The sequence below is a fragment of the Octopus bimaculoides genome, chromosome 7 (assembly GCF_046866305.1).
Source record: "Octopus bimaculoides isolate indiv1 chromosome 7, ASM4686630v1, whole genome shotgun sequence".
Taxonomy (NCBI): domain Eukaryota; kingdom Metazoa; phylum Mollusca; class Cephalopoda; order Octopoda; family Octopodidae; genus Octopus; species Octopus bimaculoides.
The window spans coordinates 49,619,184-49,632,628 of NC_142934.1; the positions used below are offsets into that span (position 1 = coordinate 49,619,184).

The 13,445-nt window shown below is 34.3% G+C and overlaps 1 protein-coding gene across 1 annotated transcript in view; it reads left to right on the forward strand.

Moving 5' to 3' along the window:
* Positions 1–13,445, forward strand: part of LOC106870179 (carbonic anhydrase-related protein 10) — a 1,185,504-nt gene that overhangs the window by 606,147 nt on the left and 565,912 nt on the right. The gene's annotated exons all lie outside the window — the stretch shown is intronic.

Below are 13,445 nucleotides of genomic sequence, written 5' to 3' on the forward strand. Positions count from 1 at the left end.
ATTACTGTATGCTTGCTTGTCATCCACAAATTGTAAGCATATAATGTGAATCACTGTCACCATTTTTCTGTATTCGTCTTTAGTTACAACGAGGTAGGCGATCGAAATATATGAAACAGCGCTAATCGAACTCATAAAGCTACTTTGAAATATATAATCGATAAACGCATTTGGAGAAAGATTCTGTTGGTCTTTTAAAATGTACCGGGAAAAACCATATAATATAGTCCCACATCTAAGAAGCGTATAAAATCTCCACATTTATGTCTAATTTACGTAGGTAATAAAGGCATTAACTATTTGGCAGAATACAGTTGATTAAGTGTGGAAAGAAAATCTGATATGGGGCCCATGAATGCTTCGGTCGGGATGTCACGTGATAAAGTAAATACATCGTTGTGTAACCATTGTAACAAATCAATGTAAAGTATATAAAAACAAGAAAAATAAATTGCTTCGAAATATCTCTGCTGTCACGTGAAGTGATACTGACAATAACTGGATAAGAAATGTATCTGTCGATAGTATCGCGAACGCCATTAATTATGATATGGCTTTGCTCACATTTCCTCGTAAGTTTACTAATCTTTACTTGCCAATACTTTAAATTTTAAAGCGTTTCAGATAAGGCAAACGACTGTAATTAGACATAACAATTGTACAATAGCAAAATATGCAACTGGATTTATTGTAAGATAAAATTTAGTACACAATATGCAAGGTCTTTCATGTTTATATAGAACAACGCGTTTCCAAATGAGTTTTTTTTATTGAAATATTTCTAAGTAAATGACTGTTGAGGCAAAGAGGATTTAAAGTTAACCAAGGCATATTTAGAGTATAGAATGAAGATGAAATTGATTTAAATAATAAAGTAAAATGAAAACAATAGTATGCAGTTTCACTTGTCCAATCACATTTTTAGTAGCCAATGACTATTTTCTGAATAGAGATTTATTCCAAATGTTTAGATCAGTGTGCAGATCGCTAAAAGCAATGCCGTGTCATTTCGCCCAGCTTCCATCTCCCAAGTGTTATTCACACAGTTCCAGACAACCTGCGGCTACGTTAGAAGACACTTGCTCTATATTCCATGAAATGAAATCGAACCTAAACTCTAGTAGTTACGAAGCGAATGTAAAGAATGAACAACCAGGTCTTGGCGCGTTTCTAAACAACACAGTCATGCCCTCACTCGTTTCTTAACGCAGCAAAATATTTTTTACTAATACAGATAAAACTATATTAACGAATTTATATTTTGACCATCTTTGCAGTGCATAATGTATACACTCATGCATATGTGTGTACGAGTAGATTCGATAGGTTATCATATTCATGAGCAATACCTCGGTATGTGTCCATTTCTTCAGTCAGAATAAAAGCGCAGCTCCTTTACGGCGCGGAGACAGGCACACGCACATAATTAAATAAATACACAAACCAATCATTGACTGGGGTCAGTGAAATGATATCTCAGTGTAGATTGGAAAATAACATGTTATACAATGTGGATACGTACATAACCGTATATATACATATCTAGTTTTATTTATATTAGAGAAGTAGAAGGAGAAAGAATGATACAGGAGAACATAGAAATAGCGAACTGGGGAGTTAACGTATATTCACACACCCACGTAAAAGCCACTGTCGTAAAGACTACTGAGCAACGGTTGAACACACTGCCTTACCAATGTGTGATGCCAAATACAATGAATTGATGTCGCCGAATATAGTACAATTCATATTATAGCTAAAAAGGCACCAACTTCCGGCTAACATTTTGTCTAAGCGCGTGGGTCTATGAATAAAAAAATAAGTGATGTGGCTTACACTGTATTAATCTCATGTGACTTATGCTGATAAAGGGAAGAATGACATCTAGAAGCCGACTTGAACTTTTCGCAAACGTGTTATTCTCCTCCAGAAATCTAACGTGATGCGTTCATTCAAAGTACTCACGAAACTTTCAGCGATATACAGTTGAATCGCACTATATCACTCTTTACTCTTTACTCTTTACTCTTTTACTTGTTTCAGTCATTTGACTGTGGCCATGCTGGAGCACCGCCTTTAGTCGAGCAAATCGACCCCCAGGACTTATTCTTTGTAAGCCTAGTACTTATTCTATCGGTCGTAAACACACCAGCATCGGTTGTCAAGCGATGTTGGGGGGGGGGGACAAACACAGACACACAAACATATACACACACACATATATATATATACATATATACGTCGGCACTCGATTTCCGGGGCGCCGGCATCGGACGCACTTCATCTCCGATCCGACGTCGCGTCCCGGTTCCGTCGGGCTGGTAGGCGCGCGGCGTCCGCAGGTCACAGATAAGCGCCCCTGCCACCGCCGGCATCGGGACCCACGCGCTTCTCTCAACCGGGCCTGTCGCTCCACGAAAGCGCAGGTACGGCTAACTGATGGAGTCGGGCTAACGCACCCCGCCCTCAGCAAGCGAAGTGAATAAATATCTTTAAAATTGCATTTTCAAACCTTCTTTCATATATATTTCCCCTCGTGCGGTATCTTACAACTTTACTTTGTTATATATATGCGTACGTCATTATGATATATATATATATATGTGTGTGTGTGTGTGTGTGTGTGTGTATAAATATATGTTTATGCACAGGTCACACGTTTTCAAATATTCTGTTTCTTATACTAAGGTATTCGTCATCTGGATTAACCATCATCTGTGCCGTATCAAACTCCAAACCATATTGAACATGTGGGTTATGAGTAATTATAAAATTAATATCAGTTATAAGAAGTTACTAACATGCAGATATATTAACAGCAGAATAGTGTGCAGGAATATATTCATGGAAGATATAATCCCATAAATATCTACACATGCGGTTTTATACCTGCTACTATATAGATGCATACATACGTAAAGAATTCATATTGCAATAATTGCGAAATTTATAGGAAAGTAAACGCTAGAAATGTTTATAATGATATCTATATTTCTACACTACTAAGTACTCCCGTCAACCGACCCCGATTATTTGAACATCAAAATAGGACTTCTATTAGATACATGATAAATTTGAGGACAAACGCTTCCCTCAGACTGTTGTAACAATCTGATGAATTTATTGACTAGATTTTAAGAGAATGCAACGATTTATGTGATATGAAAAATGTTAATATATATAAAAATAAAGTATCCGGCTTATATCGATTGAATCTACAGTAGTATGTTCTAATGATTTTAGTTCCTCCTATCAAATAGTGAAAATAACCTTTATTAGCCTTAGTGGTGGACTTCTGAGACTAATAGACTGACTCCAGTGTTTAATGTCTATAGCGTGCTGGAACTTCGTCACTGATTGATTTTCCATCCTGATTTACTCTATATGTTGGTCAGTGAACTTAATTTTGAAATGTCTGGAAAACGTTTTCTACAAGAGTATTACATGTGTTCATTAAACTGAAATGAAGTTTATCTATAAATTCAAATTAAATTATGTCTGGAACGCTTACATTTAATAATGCAAACTATCAGTTGTTGTGGTAATTAAGTTATTCCTAATAATTTGATCTTATGTATCCCAAATACAAAATCACACAAATATTACATAGATAATTTATTAAATGCATAACTAAATTGACTTTTCTTCTTAAACAAATGTCACGATGTAATAATGCATATAAAGCTTGCTTGAGTATACACATATAATCATTAAAGACATTCCCGCTATAAAAGGTTGGCTGGAGGAAATTTCCTCTAAAATAAAATAGAAATCTTCAGAGACAAAAGATGAGATTCAGCATGTTGGTAGACTAATAGCTTCACTTACTTTTTGCTATAAGATAGCTAAATCTTTTATCCAGTTTAAATTTGTAATACAATGTATTATTCTTGTGTTTTAATTAGCGGAGAAAGAATAGCTCCCGTACCATTTGATAGTCCTCTGACATCTGTAGGTAAGTGTATTTGGTAGGAAATAAACCACAATAACTACTGCTGAAAGCAAACCACAAAGATATCGAGTTATCAATAGACTGAAAACTTCGGATAAAGACAATCAAGAACCAGGTGTGTTAGCATAGGAAATGGATTATGTGTAATTCTCAGCAGTTATTATTAAACATGAATTAAGTATTAATTATACATCACATAAAGTAACAGCTACGATAATGTCAGTAGGTTTACAAATTGACGAACGTATTTGTAAGAATGGTGCTTCGATGGATCGCTTTAGAAAATTAATAATCTCGTTACATATCGCGGTTTCATTAAGATTTTACTTATCTATTAATTGAAACAAAAGGAAAATTACGGTATTTTAAACTATTTAAGACTCACACAAGATTAAAGGGTAGTATATTGGGTAAGTTTATAATTTCATGAGAAATAATTTCTATTTCATCTAAATGAAAATAGATTTCTGATAATTACGTGCGTAAGTTTAAATTCTAATAGATTTTTGAGCGATTATAAACTAATTAATTTTTTCTTCATATTCTTTAAGTATTAAGCGCCACTATATGTTGTATACTTTAATAGTTTCAACACTAAATTTAACGTAATGGATATATATAGGTTCAGAAGACGTTATTTAAATTTGGGCTGAGATAAAGGAGCATAACCATCTAACAAAGTATTTCTTGGTCCCTGATTTCAGGAAAATAACTTCATAGGCTGTGAATTAAGTCTAACTAATTTATCGTAAGGTAAAATACTTCAGAAATATATGAGTAAGACTAATATGATAAATTTGATCAAAGTTGATTTCAAAATATCCACTTTAATGCTGTTTCGCATTACAGATCTTTTTCATTGCCAGTGTAGCCGTATAGCAGAAAGTGCCTTGAGATACAAGTTGGTGTATCATATGCTAAATATATGAAACAATATTTTGCACATTACATTTGAACGTAAAACTGTGATTCACTAGATATTTTTGTTTCATTACGAGCTATTTTTCTCTCTAGTATGTTGTGTATCATATTTCGTGGCTAAATTAATTTTGGTTCTTAAATCTCATCGCTGATCCTCAGAGTAATATTGTATTGAATTAAACTTGAATAAATTAGATATATGATATGGCATTCGAAATCATTTTGAAGTGATTCACAATTCTATGAAACGTTTGGCACGAAAAACGTAAAACAACAATTATCATTTCCAATAACTTGATTCATATTACTATCGCATACATAATTTTTGAAAAGCCAATTTGAAATATAGTTCGTACAGTATTATAATATATGGTTAAATGAATCACTATGCTTAGTCTACTGCAATTAAAATTTCACTACTCTGGCGATAGACAAAATATACCAGGAAATATATGGAAAACAAGAATTAGCAATTCAATATGAAATTACTTTGTGGGAACTCAAGAGGAGACACGCACGTGCACACACACATACACAAAAATACATACTCCCACAAAAGCTGACCACATTGATGCTGTCATACACACTCTAAAGACGATCTTAAAAACATCAAAATTTCACTGCTTGTAAGGAGGTGGACCTCCCAGCAAATATCGATAAATCTTATATTTTAACAACCCTGCCATCGTATGCATTATACAATATGGATGTATGGTAATATGAACATATATTTGTTCGTCATAAAGTCATATATACATTCTGCATAGGAAACCAACTCATATTAAAGGCAGATGCAACCCTTGATGATGAAATTGCTAATGTAATTCAAAATACATGAATATGGTTTGGAAAACTATGTCATTAATCTGGTCTGAGAGTTATCTATAAAACCTGACACTGAAATATCTATCTCATGCAGGCATTATGTCTTCTTGTATTGGAACGAGATACGTACACTACATTTTAAATATTTTAAACGTTCGGAGAATTTTGAATGAAAATGCTTTGACAAATTTTGCATTTATTTTAGAGAGGCCATGCCTTCGATTCTGAGAAACTAAGGGTTGTATCTATCTATCTATCTATCTATCTATCTATCTATCTATCTATATAGGAGTGGCTGTGTGGTAAGTAGCTTGCTTACCAACCACATTGTTCCGGGTTCAGTCCCACTGCGTGGCACCTTGGGAGAGTGTCTTCTACTATAGCCTCGGGCCGACCAAAGCCTGTGGATTTGGTAGACGGAAACAGAAAGAAGCCCGTCGTATATATATATATATATATATATATATATATATATATATATATATATATATATATATATATATATATATATATGTATATGTATGTATATGTATGTGTGTGTATATGTTTGTGTGTCTGTGTTTGTCCCCCAACATTGCTTGACAACCGATGCTGGTGTGTTTACGTCCCCGTAACCTAGCGGTTCGGCAAAAGAGAGAGAGAGTAAGGAGTATATATATGTATGACCATGGGTTGGCACCTACAAAGTTACCCTCCCAGGCAGAAGTATGGGAAACAGTGTATATGGAAGAACATCAGAAGTCCATACACACCAGCCTCCCCTCTCCACGCCACAGATGCTATCTAAGGGAAGGGCAAAGGCTAATGCAGCAGCCCGGTCCGGGAAACTAACTCACTACCTTATGATTGTGAACCAGACGATATAACCACTGAGTCATGCATATATAAAATATATATAATATTAATTAAGAGAAGATAGGTTCAGTATTAAACCTTTATTGGGTCCAACATCTTTCGACCCATCAGTCTGGGTCTCATTAGGTACATCGATAACAATATGTTTTACTACGTATTTTTTTAGTGTCGGCTGGCTTGTTATATGCCCATCAAGTTACGGAAGGAATAAAACTAAATAATATTACAGAAATGCCAAAAAATTCAAATATGAACGTGGAAATCTTGCGTTCTAGTTTAGATAATATGACCTAATCAGCTTTGGCTGTCATAACTACTTAGAGGAAAAAGAAAGTAGAAGGAGGAAAGAAGATTAATACTTAGTCAAATAGTTTTATGCTCCTGCATATGCATAAAGACATAAAAGCAGATCGACAGAGTCACACACACACAGATATATATATATATATATATATATATATATATATATATATATATATATATATATATATATATATATATATATATATATATATATAAGTATATATGCATATATATATATATATATATATATATATAAGTATATATGCATATATATATATATATATATATATATATATATATATATGTATATACACACACACATATAGGTATATATATATATATATATATATATATATATATATATATATATATATACATATACCTATATGTATATATAATATACATATATACACACAGAGACATATATATATATATATACATTTACATGCAAACACATATATGTAAGTTCACACATCCCACTATATATATATATATATATATATATATATATATATACACACACATACAACATGCATATAGTTGCATATAGATGCATACATAGACCCAGACAAGTACCCCCACACCCATACACTCACATATATGCATACGTATATTCATACTTATATACATATATATATATATATATATATACATAACTGCATTTAAAGTTACATGTATAAATAAATGCTATTCGTATACGGTTCTTCTTCAATGTTTCATGGTTACAGTTTATGAGGTTTTAAATTAGGGAGATTAATGTGGGTTCTGGGTGTTAGGTTTGCTTCAGTTAGGTGTGGTTTACATTGTAGTATGTGATCGCGTGTTTAGTTCTATGCATGCACCTGGATAATAGTTCGTAAATCATTTTATATTGCGCTCCTTTGTTAATACTATTGAGAGTGACTCCTCAGAACATCGCTGGCATTTCGGGATAATGTGTTTCAGAAAAAAAAACCCAAAAAAAACTAATTCCTTTTACCATTTACTATTACATTAGCCCTTTGTAGAGTGTCGTTGCAGAGGTTAGAATCAGTCACATATTTTATGCCTTGTAAACGCCCGCACTAGTAAGCTGTTTACAGGAAGCGTTTATGATTTCAAGGTTACCAGTAGCCCTAATACTAACCTTATCGGTTTCAGTGGGTGGTACGAGGTATGTATGTATTATATAGGCATGTATATAAAATGTGTGTATTAAAATTTATATACACTTATATACCCTGCCTCCGTATGCATGTGTGTATTTAAGCATACATATGTAAAGATTAATATATGTTACAGAATACAGCATGGCCTAGTGGTTAGACTTTGGAGTTCACAATCGTATGATTCCTAATGTATGTTGTACGTTGTTTCCTAGAATTTGGAACTGTATTTCAAACTGATCCACTCTATTCAGTTAAAAACGCTCATCATCATTTTGGCTATAATTTCTTGGTGGACTGGTTCTCCATCTACCCATCGAATAGTGCTTTACCAGTTGGGAGTAGTGTCCCCCAATACTTAATTTTTGGTATAGACAATAGCTTGGAATAGCCCTAGATATCCACGGCCTCTACTGGCTCATACACTCATAAATTGACTTTCCCTTGCATATACACAGACACACGCGCACACGTACATGCACACACACATACGTACATCATGCATTCGTACATAATGTAAACTCCATGCAATCAGAAACAAAATAGAACAACATGGAAGAAATAAGAAATTGTAAGAATTGGTTTGACGCATTGAACAATCAATTGAGAAAAGAAAACATCGAGTGCGACAAAAAAAAAAAGGAAAGAATGAGAAAGATAACAAGGTTTTAGTAACAAAATAAAAATTCACTTAACTATAGGCTCAAAACCTGAAGTTTTGAAGGAGGAGCCTGGTCGATTACCTCGACTCCAGTTCACAGATTGCATTTTTTTTTATCGATCCTGAGAGAATTACCGGCAAAGTCGATCCTAGCGGATTTTGAATTGAGGTAGTAAATTCATGCATACACAACCATACACACGTTCTCACGTACGTAGATACATATAGACACCCGCACGCACACACATACACATATGTATATGCATACATATATACACATGTACACACACACACATTCACACATAAGCAATACCACTCGTTAAAAAGTAATGCTTTTCTGGAAAGCTTGAAATACGAAACCCTATTAGAGCGAAATTAATTTTTACTATTGATTTCCATGTTGGAAAGACGGCGAACAAAGAAGGTTGTTAACAAACCGGACAAAACGTTTTGCAGTATTTCGTCCGTTTTTACATTCTGATTTCAAACTTCGTCGAAGCCGACTTTGGTTTGCATCCATTCGTAGTCGATTAAACAAGCACTAGCCAAGTACTGGGATTGATGTACTCAAGCTGCACCTCCCCCACCCAAATTCCAGGCCTCGTGTCGGTTGTAGAAAGGATTTTCTTGTTGCAAAGTGACAATGCGTTCTGAGAGAGTTCTCTGAAAGAAGAAAAGAGAAAGAGAATCCGAGAAATAAAGCGATCATCTTATACATGATAATAATCTTTAAGCATACACAGTACAATATGTATACATTAAAATATTTGAAGAGAAATGCGTCTGGGAATAAATAAGAATCGTAATAGAATACGTACTTATCCCAGAATATGTTAGCTATTGTGTGAGGGGTGGTGGTGAAATAAGAGTTACAGGGGGATGAGAGAACCATCATCTATCTTACCATTATTCGGAGTTAAAATATAATTGTGAGCCAAAGAACGTATCCCAAATTGTTTGATATTAATGATCCATTATAAATATAGTAACTTTTGTCTTAATTACCGGTGTGCTTTTCAGCAAATTATGTCCATTCTCGAATCACACACACAAGCGTCAACCCAGTTTCAGCATCGCATGATGTCGATGAAAATATAACATCTGCAGTTAACAACGCCAATTCTTGTCTACATGAATTAATTTTCGTTCTATTGTGAGGTATTGTTTTCCATTCAAACATTGCAAGCTTTAAAGAGTTGGCAATGTTAGAATATTTATTTGTATATTTATACTTATTCTTCATTTGTACATTTATACAAACGACTGAAACATGTAAAAATGACTGAAACAAGTAAAAAAGAGAGTAAGAGAGAGTCTCTGCTAAGAAAAAATTGATTTGAAATTGTACCAATCAGTGAACACAGTGTGCATCCCGACCAATGAAAGGACATCCACCGTGGGCGGGCTCACCTGTGTATGTGACCTTAGTTTGCCCTCGCATAGATACGCGGTGTTGTTGTCTTCATTGAGGTTTTCCATCGCACCACCCGCATTATAGTACACGCTCAGCCACTGTGAAAGATAAGGAGATTGTAGCAAAATCCATATGTCACTAATGTCTTATAGGATAGTGAGGAGAGTGGCATATCAGATAAAGCTTGATTTTACATGCAGCAAAATACTGTACATTCTTGTTTTCACGAATCAGCTGATGTTCTTTGTAATCATTCATTATTAATGGTTTAATATTCCAAGAAATAATCAAATGTACGAGATATAGCTGTTTGGCACCAAAAATTCTAATATGGGAAAGTAAAGACGAAATGAAAATATAAGTCTGTTTCCTATTAAAATAAGGACTGGAATATATCAAAATATTGCATATAAACATACTAAAATAAAATTTCATTAGACAGAATATTTTGAATTTACTTCGTTTTATGTACAGAACACTTAATTTTAATTCCTGATCCAGAGTAAATTTGAATTTTCTAATGTTTTATGTTGTCATCTGTAATGGAAGTTGAATAGTCATATTTTAAATTGACTTCATATACGTCACCTCGTCAAGCTGATTACCTTAGAAATATTTACAACCTTTGTGAATTAGCTAAGTAGTTTGTAGATTACGGCAAATATTTCAATGAAAAACTTAAGTCTTATTGACTGATTCGTTATTTCATTATTACGTATGGATTTAATATGTATAAATACATCCACACTCACATTATTCTCTGTCATCGAATGGAGAAAATTATACTCAGTACATAGTTTAGAGTATATGACTTACTTCAATTGAATTCTTTTCTCACTAGTCAAGTTTCACAATACAGCAAGCGTCATGTGAGTACTACTATTTATTTTGTTATTCTGTGCATGTATATCCCTCAGACTTGAGCAGGATGTGCATCCTTTTTGGTATACAGAAAGAGCATTTCTTTTATCTATATGCACAAAATGATGAGTCATAAGTATAATATGTTTCTTGAAATCATCATCACCTATACCAAAGTACTGTTTCTTATCGACCACTCTATCTTTCTGCGATTGATGTGACTTCGACTTTTTATTGTACTGACTTAGGTCATGCTCACTGAACATTTCTATACTTTGGCAAACCTACAAAATATCTACAAATAAGGCATACAAAAAAACGACAAACACAAATACAATTAACTTAAAGCATTTGCACATTTGTTTACGAACTTTTTCTATTGGTTCATTTCTGATGTTAAATATCTCAATAAACAACCAACAGAAAAACAAATTCCTCCCCATGCAACCAACGGATTTCAATGCTAGGGTACAATATTATTAAATAACAAGTTTAAGATGGAATAAAATCCTTCTAAATAAATTGGCCATGCAGATGGTTTATCTAGGCTAATTCTGAAGAATGCGGAAACGTTGGGAAATACGCTGATAGCCGCATTAGTATCAGAAAAGGAAATTAAAAACGTTATGTGTAATCTCATTATTCAGGAGTTACCAGTGACTGTATAAGATATAAAAAATAAATCAGCGGAGGACAAATACATCATAAAAATTAAGGAAGCCTTAAAAAATAAACAAAAGTGAAACACGAATGCGAACCATTTTTCCCTCTGCGACGATGTACGCACAAATAATGGTAGTACCAACTGCACTACAGAAACGGATATTACATGAATTTCATAGTGGACACCCAGAGATGTCAAGAATGAAAGCTTTGATGAGGAGTTCCATGTATTGGCCGGGAACCGACTGGGACGTTGAAAATTTGGTAAAATCATGTAGAGGTTGTCTGAAATACCAATAGTGGCGTGAGACGGATAGTCTGTAGTCCAGGGTACATATAGACTACGCTGGACCAGTGAATGACGCACTATACTTCATCATTGTTGATAGCTGTTCCAAGACGCCCGAAGTTTCTAAGTGCAGTCAACCTACCTCGAAGGCAACAATAAAGTTTTTTTCTACACGAACGTTTTGCACGATACAGTGTTTCGGACAGCATAGAATCGGATAATGGAACATAATTTAAAGGATAAGGGTTCAAGAAATTCTGCAAAATGCATGAAATCGAGAATATGTTTACCCCACCCTACCACTCGAAGTCAAATGGGTAAACAGAATGATTCGCAGATACTTTCAAGCAAGTGCTAAAAAAATGAAAGGAACGAGTTAGGAAATGATGAAGCGCTAACTAAATTTTTAAGTGTGTACAGAATAACGTTAAATCCGAATACCAGTTCAGGCAAGTCACTTGCAGAGCTAATTTTCGCCCAAAAGATTAAATCGATCTTCGACAAATTGTTGCCAAAGGAAAAAAACTTAGAGAGAAAATACAAAAAATTAAAGTAAATATTTTGATGTCGGAGCCAAAGTCTATTTCAAAGTATACAAGAACGGTAAAAAGAGTTGGCAGGATGGTGTGTTGACTAAAAGAATTGGAAACATGGTGTATTTAATGAAAGGCTAAAGTGGGAGCATAAACGACACCTGAATCAATTAAAAATCAGGCATGCAGAAAAAGGAAGGAAGTTCCGATGGCAGTGTTTTACGAGATGTTCGATGTACCAGTACCGAAAGAGATTGAGGTTACAAGAACAGTAACAGAAAACGTAAACAGATTGGATGGATATTTAGAAATAATTCCTACGTGGAAAAGTTATTGGACTCCCTAGGGAAACAATATTTCGAAAAGTGTTGGAAAAAAAAACGAAAAAATAAATTTCGTTTCCTACGGAAGTTGTAATCTCAAAAGAGGAGATCTTGTGATGAGAGTCACGACCCCCACCCCCCGTGAGAATAGACTTGAATGAACGACTATAAACAGTAGTGGTCTCTGTGAGAGAGTATAGGCAGAAAGTCGTAAGATGTCGTTTTGGTATTTCGTCGGAATATCGTTTGTTGACACGTATATTTTGTGGAGACTTTCTTGGATTGTTAGGTTGTTGTTACCCTGCTTCGTTATATATAATATTGTCGCTACACAGTTATAGTGTGAACATGCATCGTCATAAATAGTCGCGATACTGCAATAATTGGCGACGCGTAACTACGTTACAATATTATGTTAGCAACAATAAACCATACGTATCATTGGTCAAGCTGCTGCCTCTATTCTCTAGCATTCCTCAAGTCTGTTATCAAAAAATGGTTACCGGCAGTATGAAACTTTGTGAGAAAATAAACTTGCTTGAGTTGTGTTTGAAAATCCAGAATCTCAGGTCAATTCAAAACCTTAATTCTTCTTTGCTGGAACATTTACAGAAAACCTAATAACAGGAAAAAATCACAACAATTGTTTCGATACACCTAGCATCGATTGATCATGGGCGGGACACACAACAACTGGTTC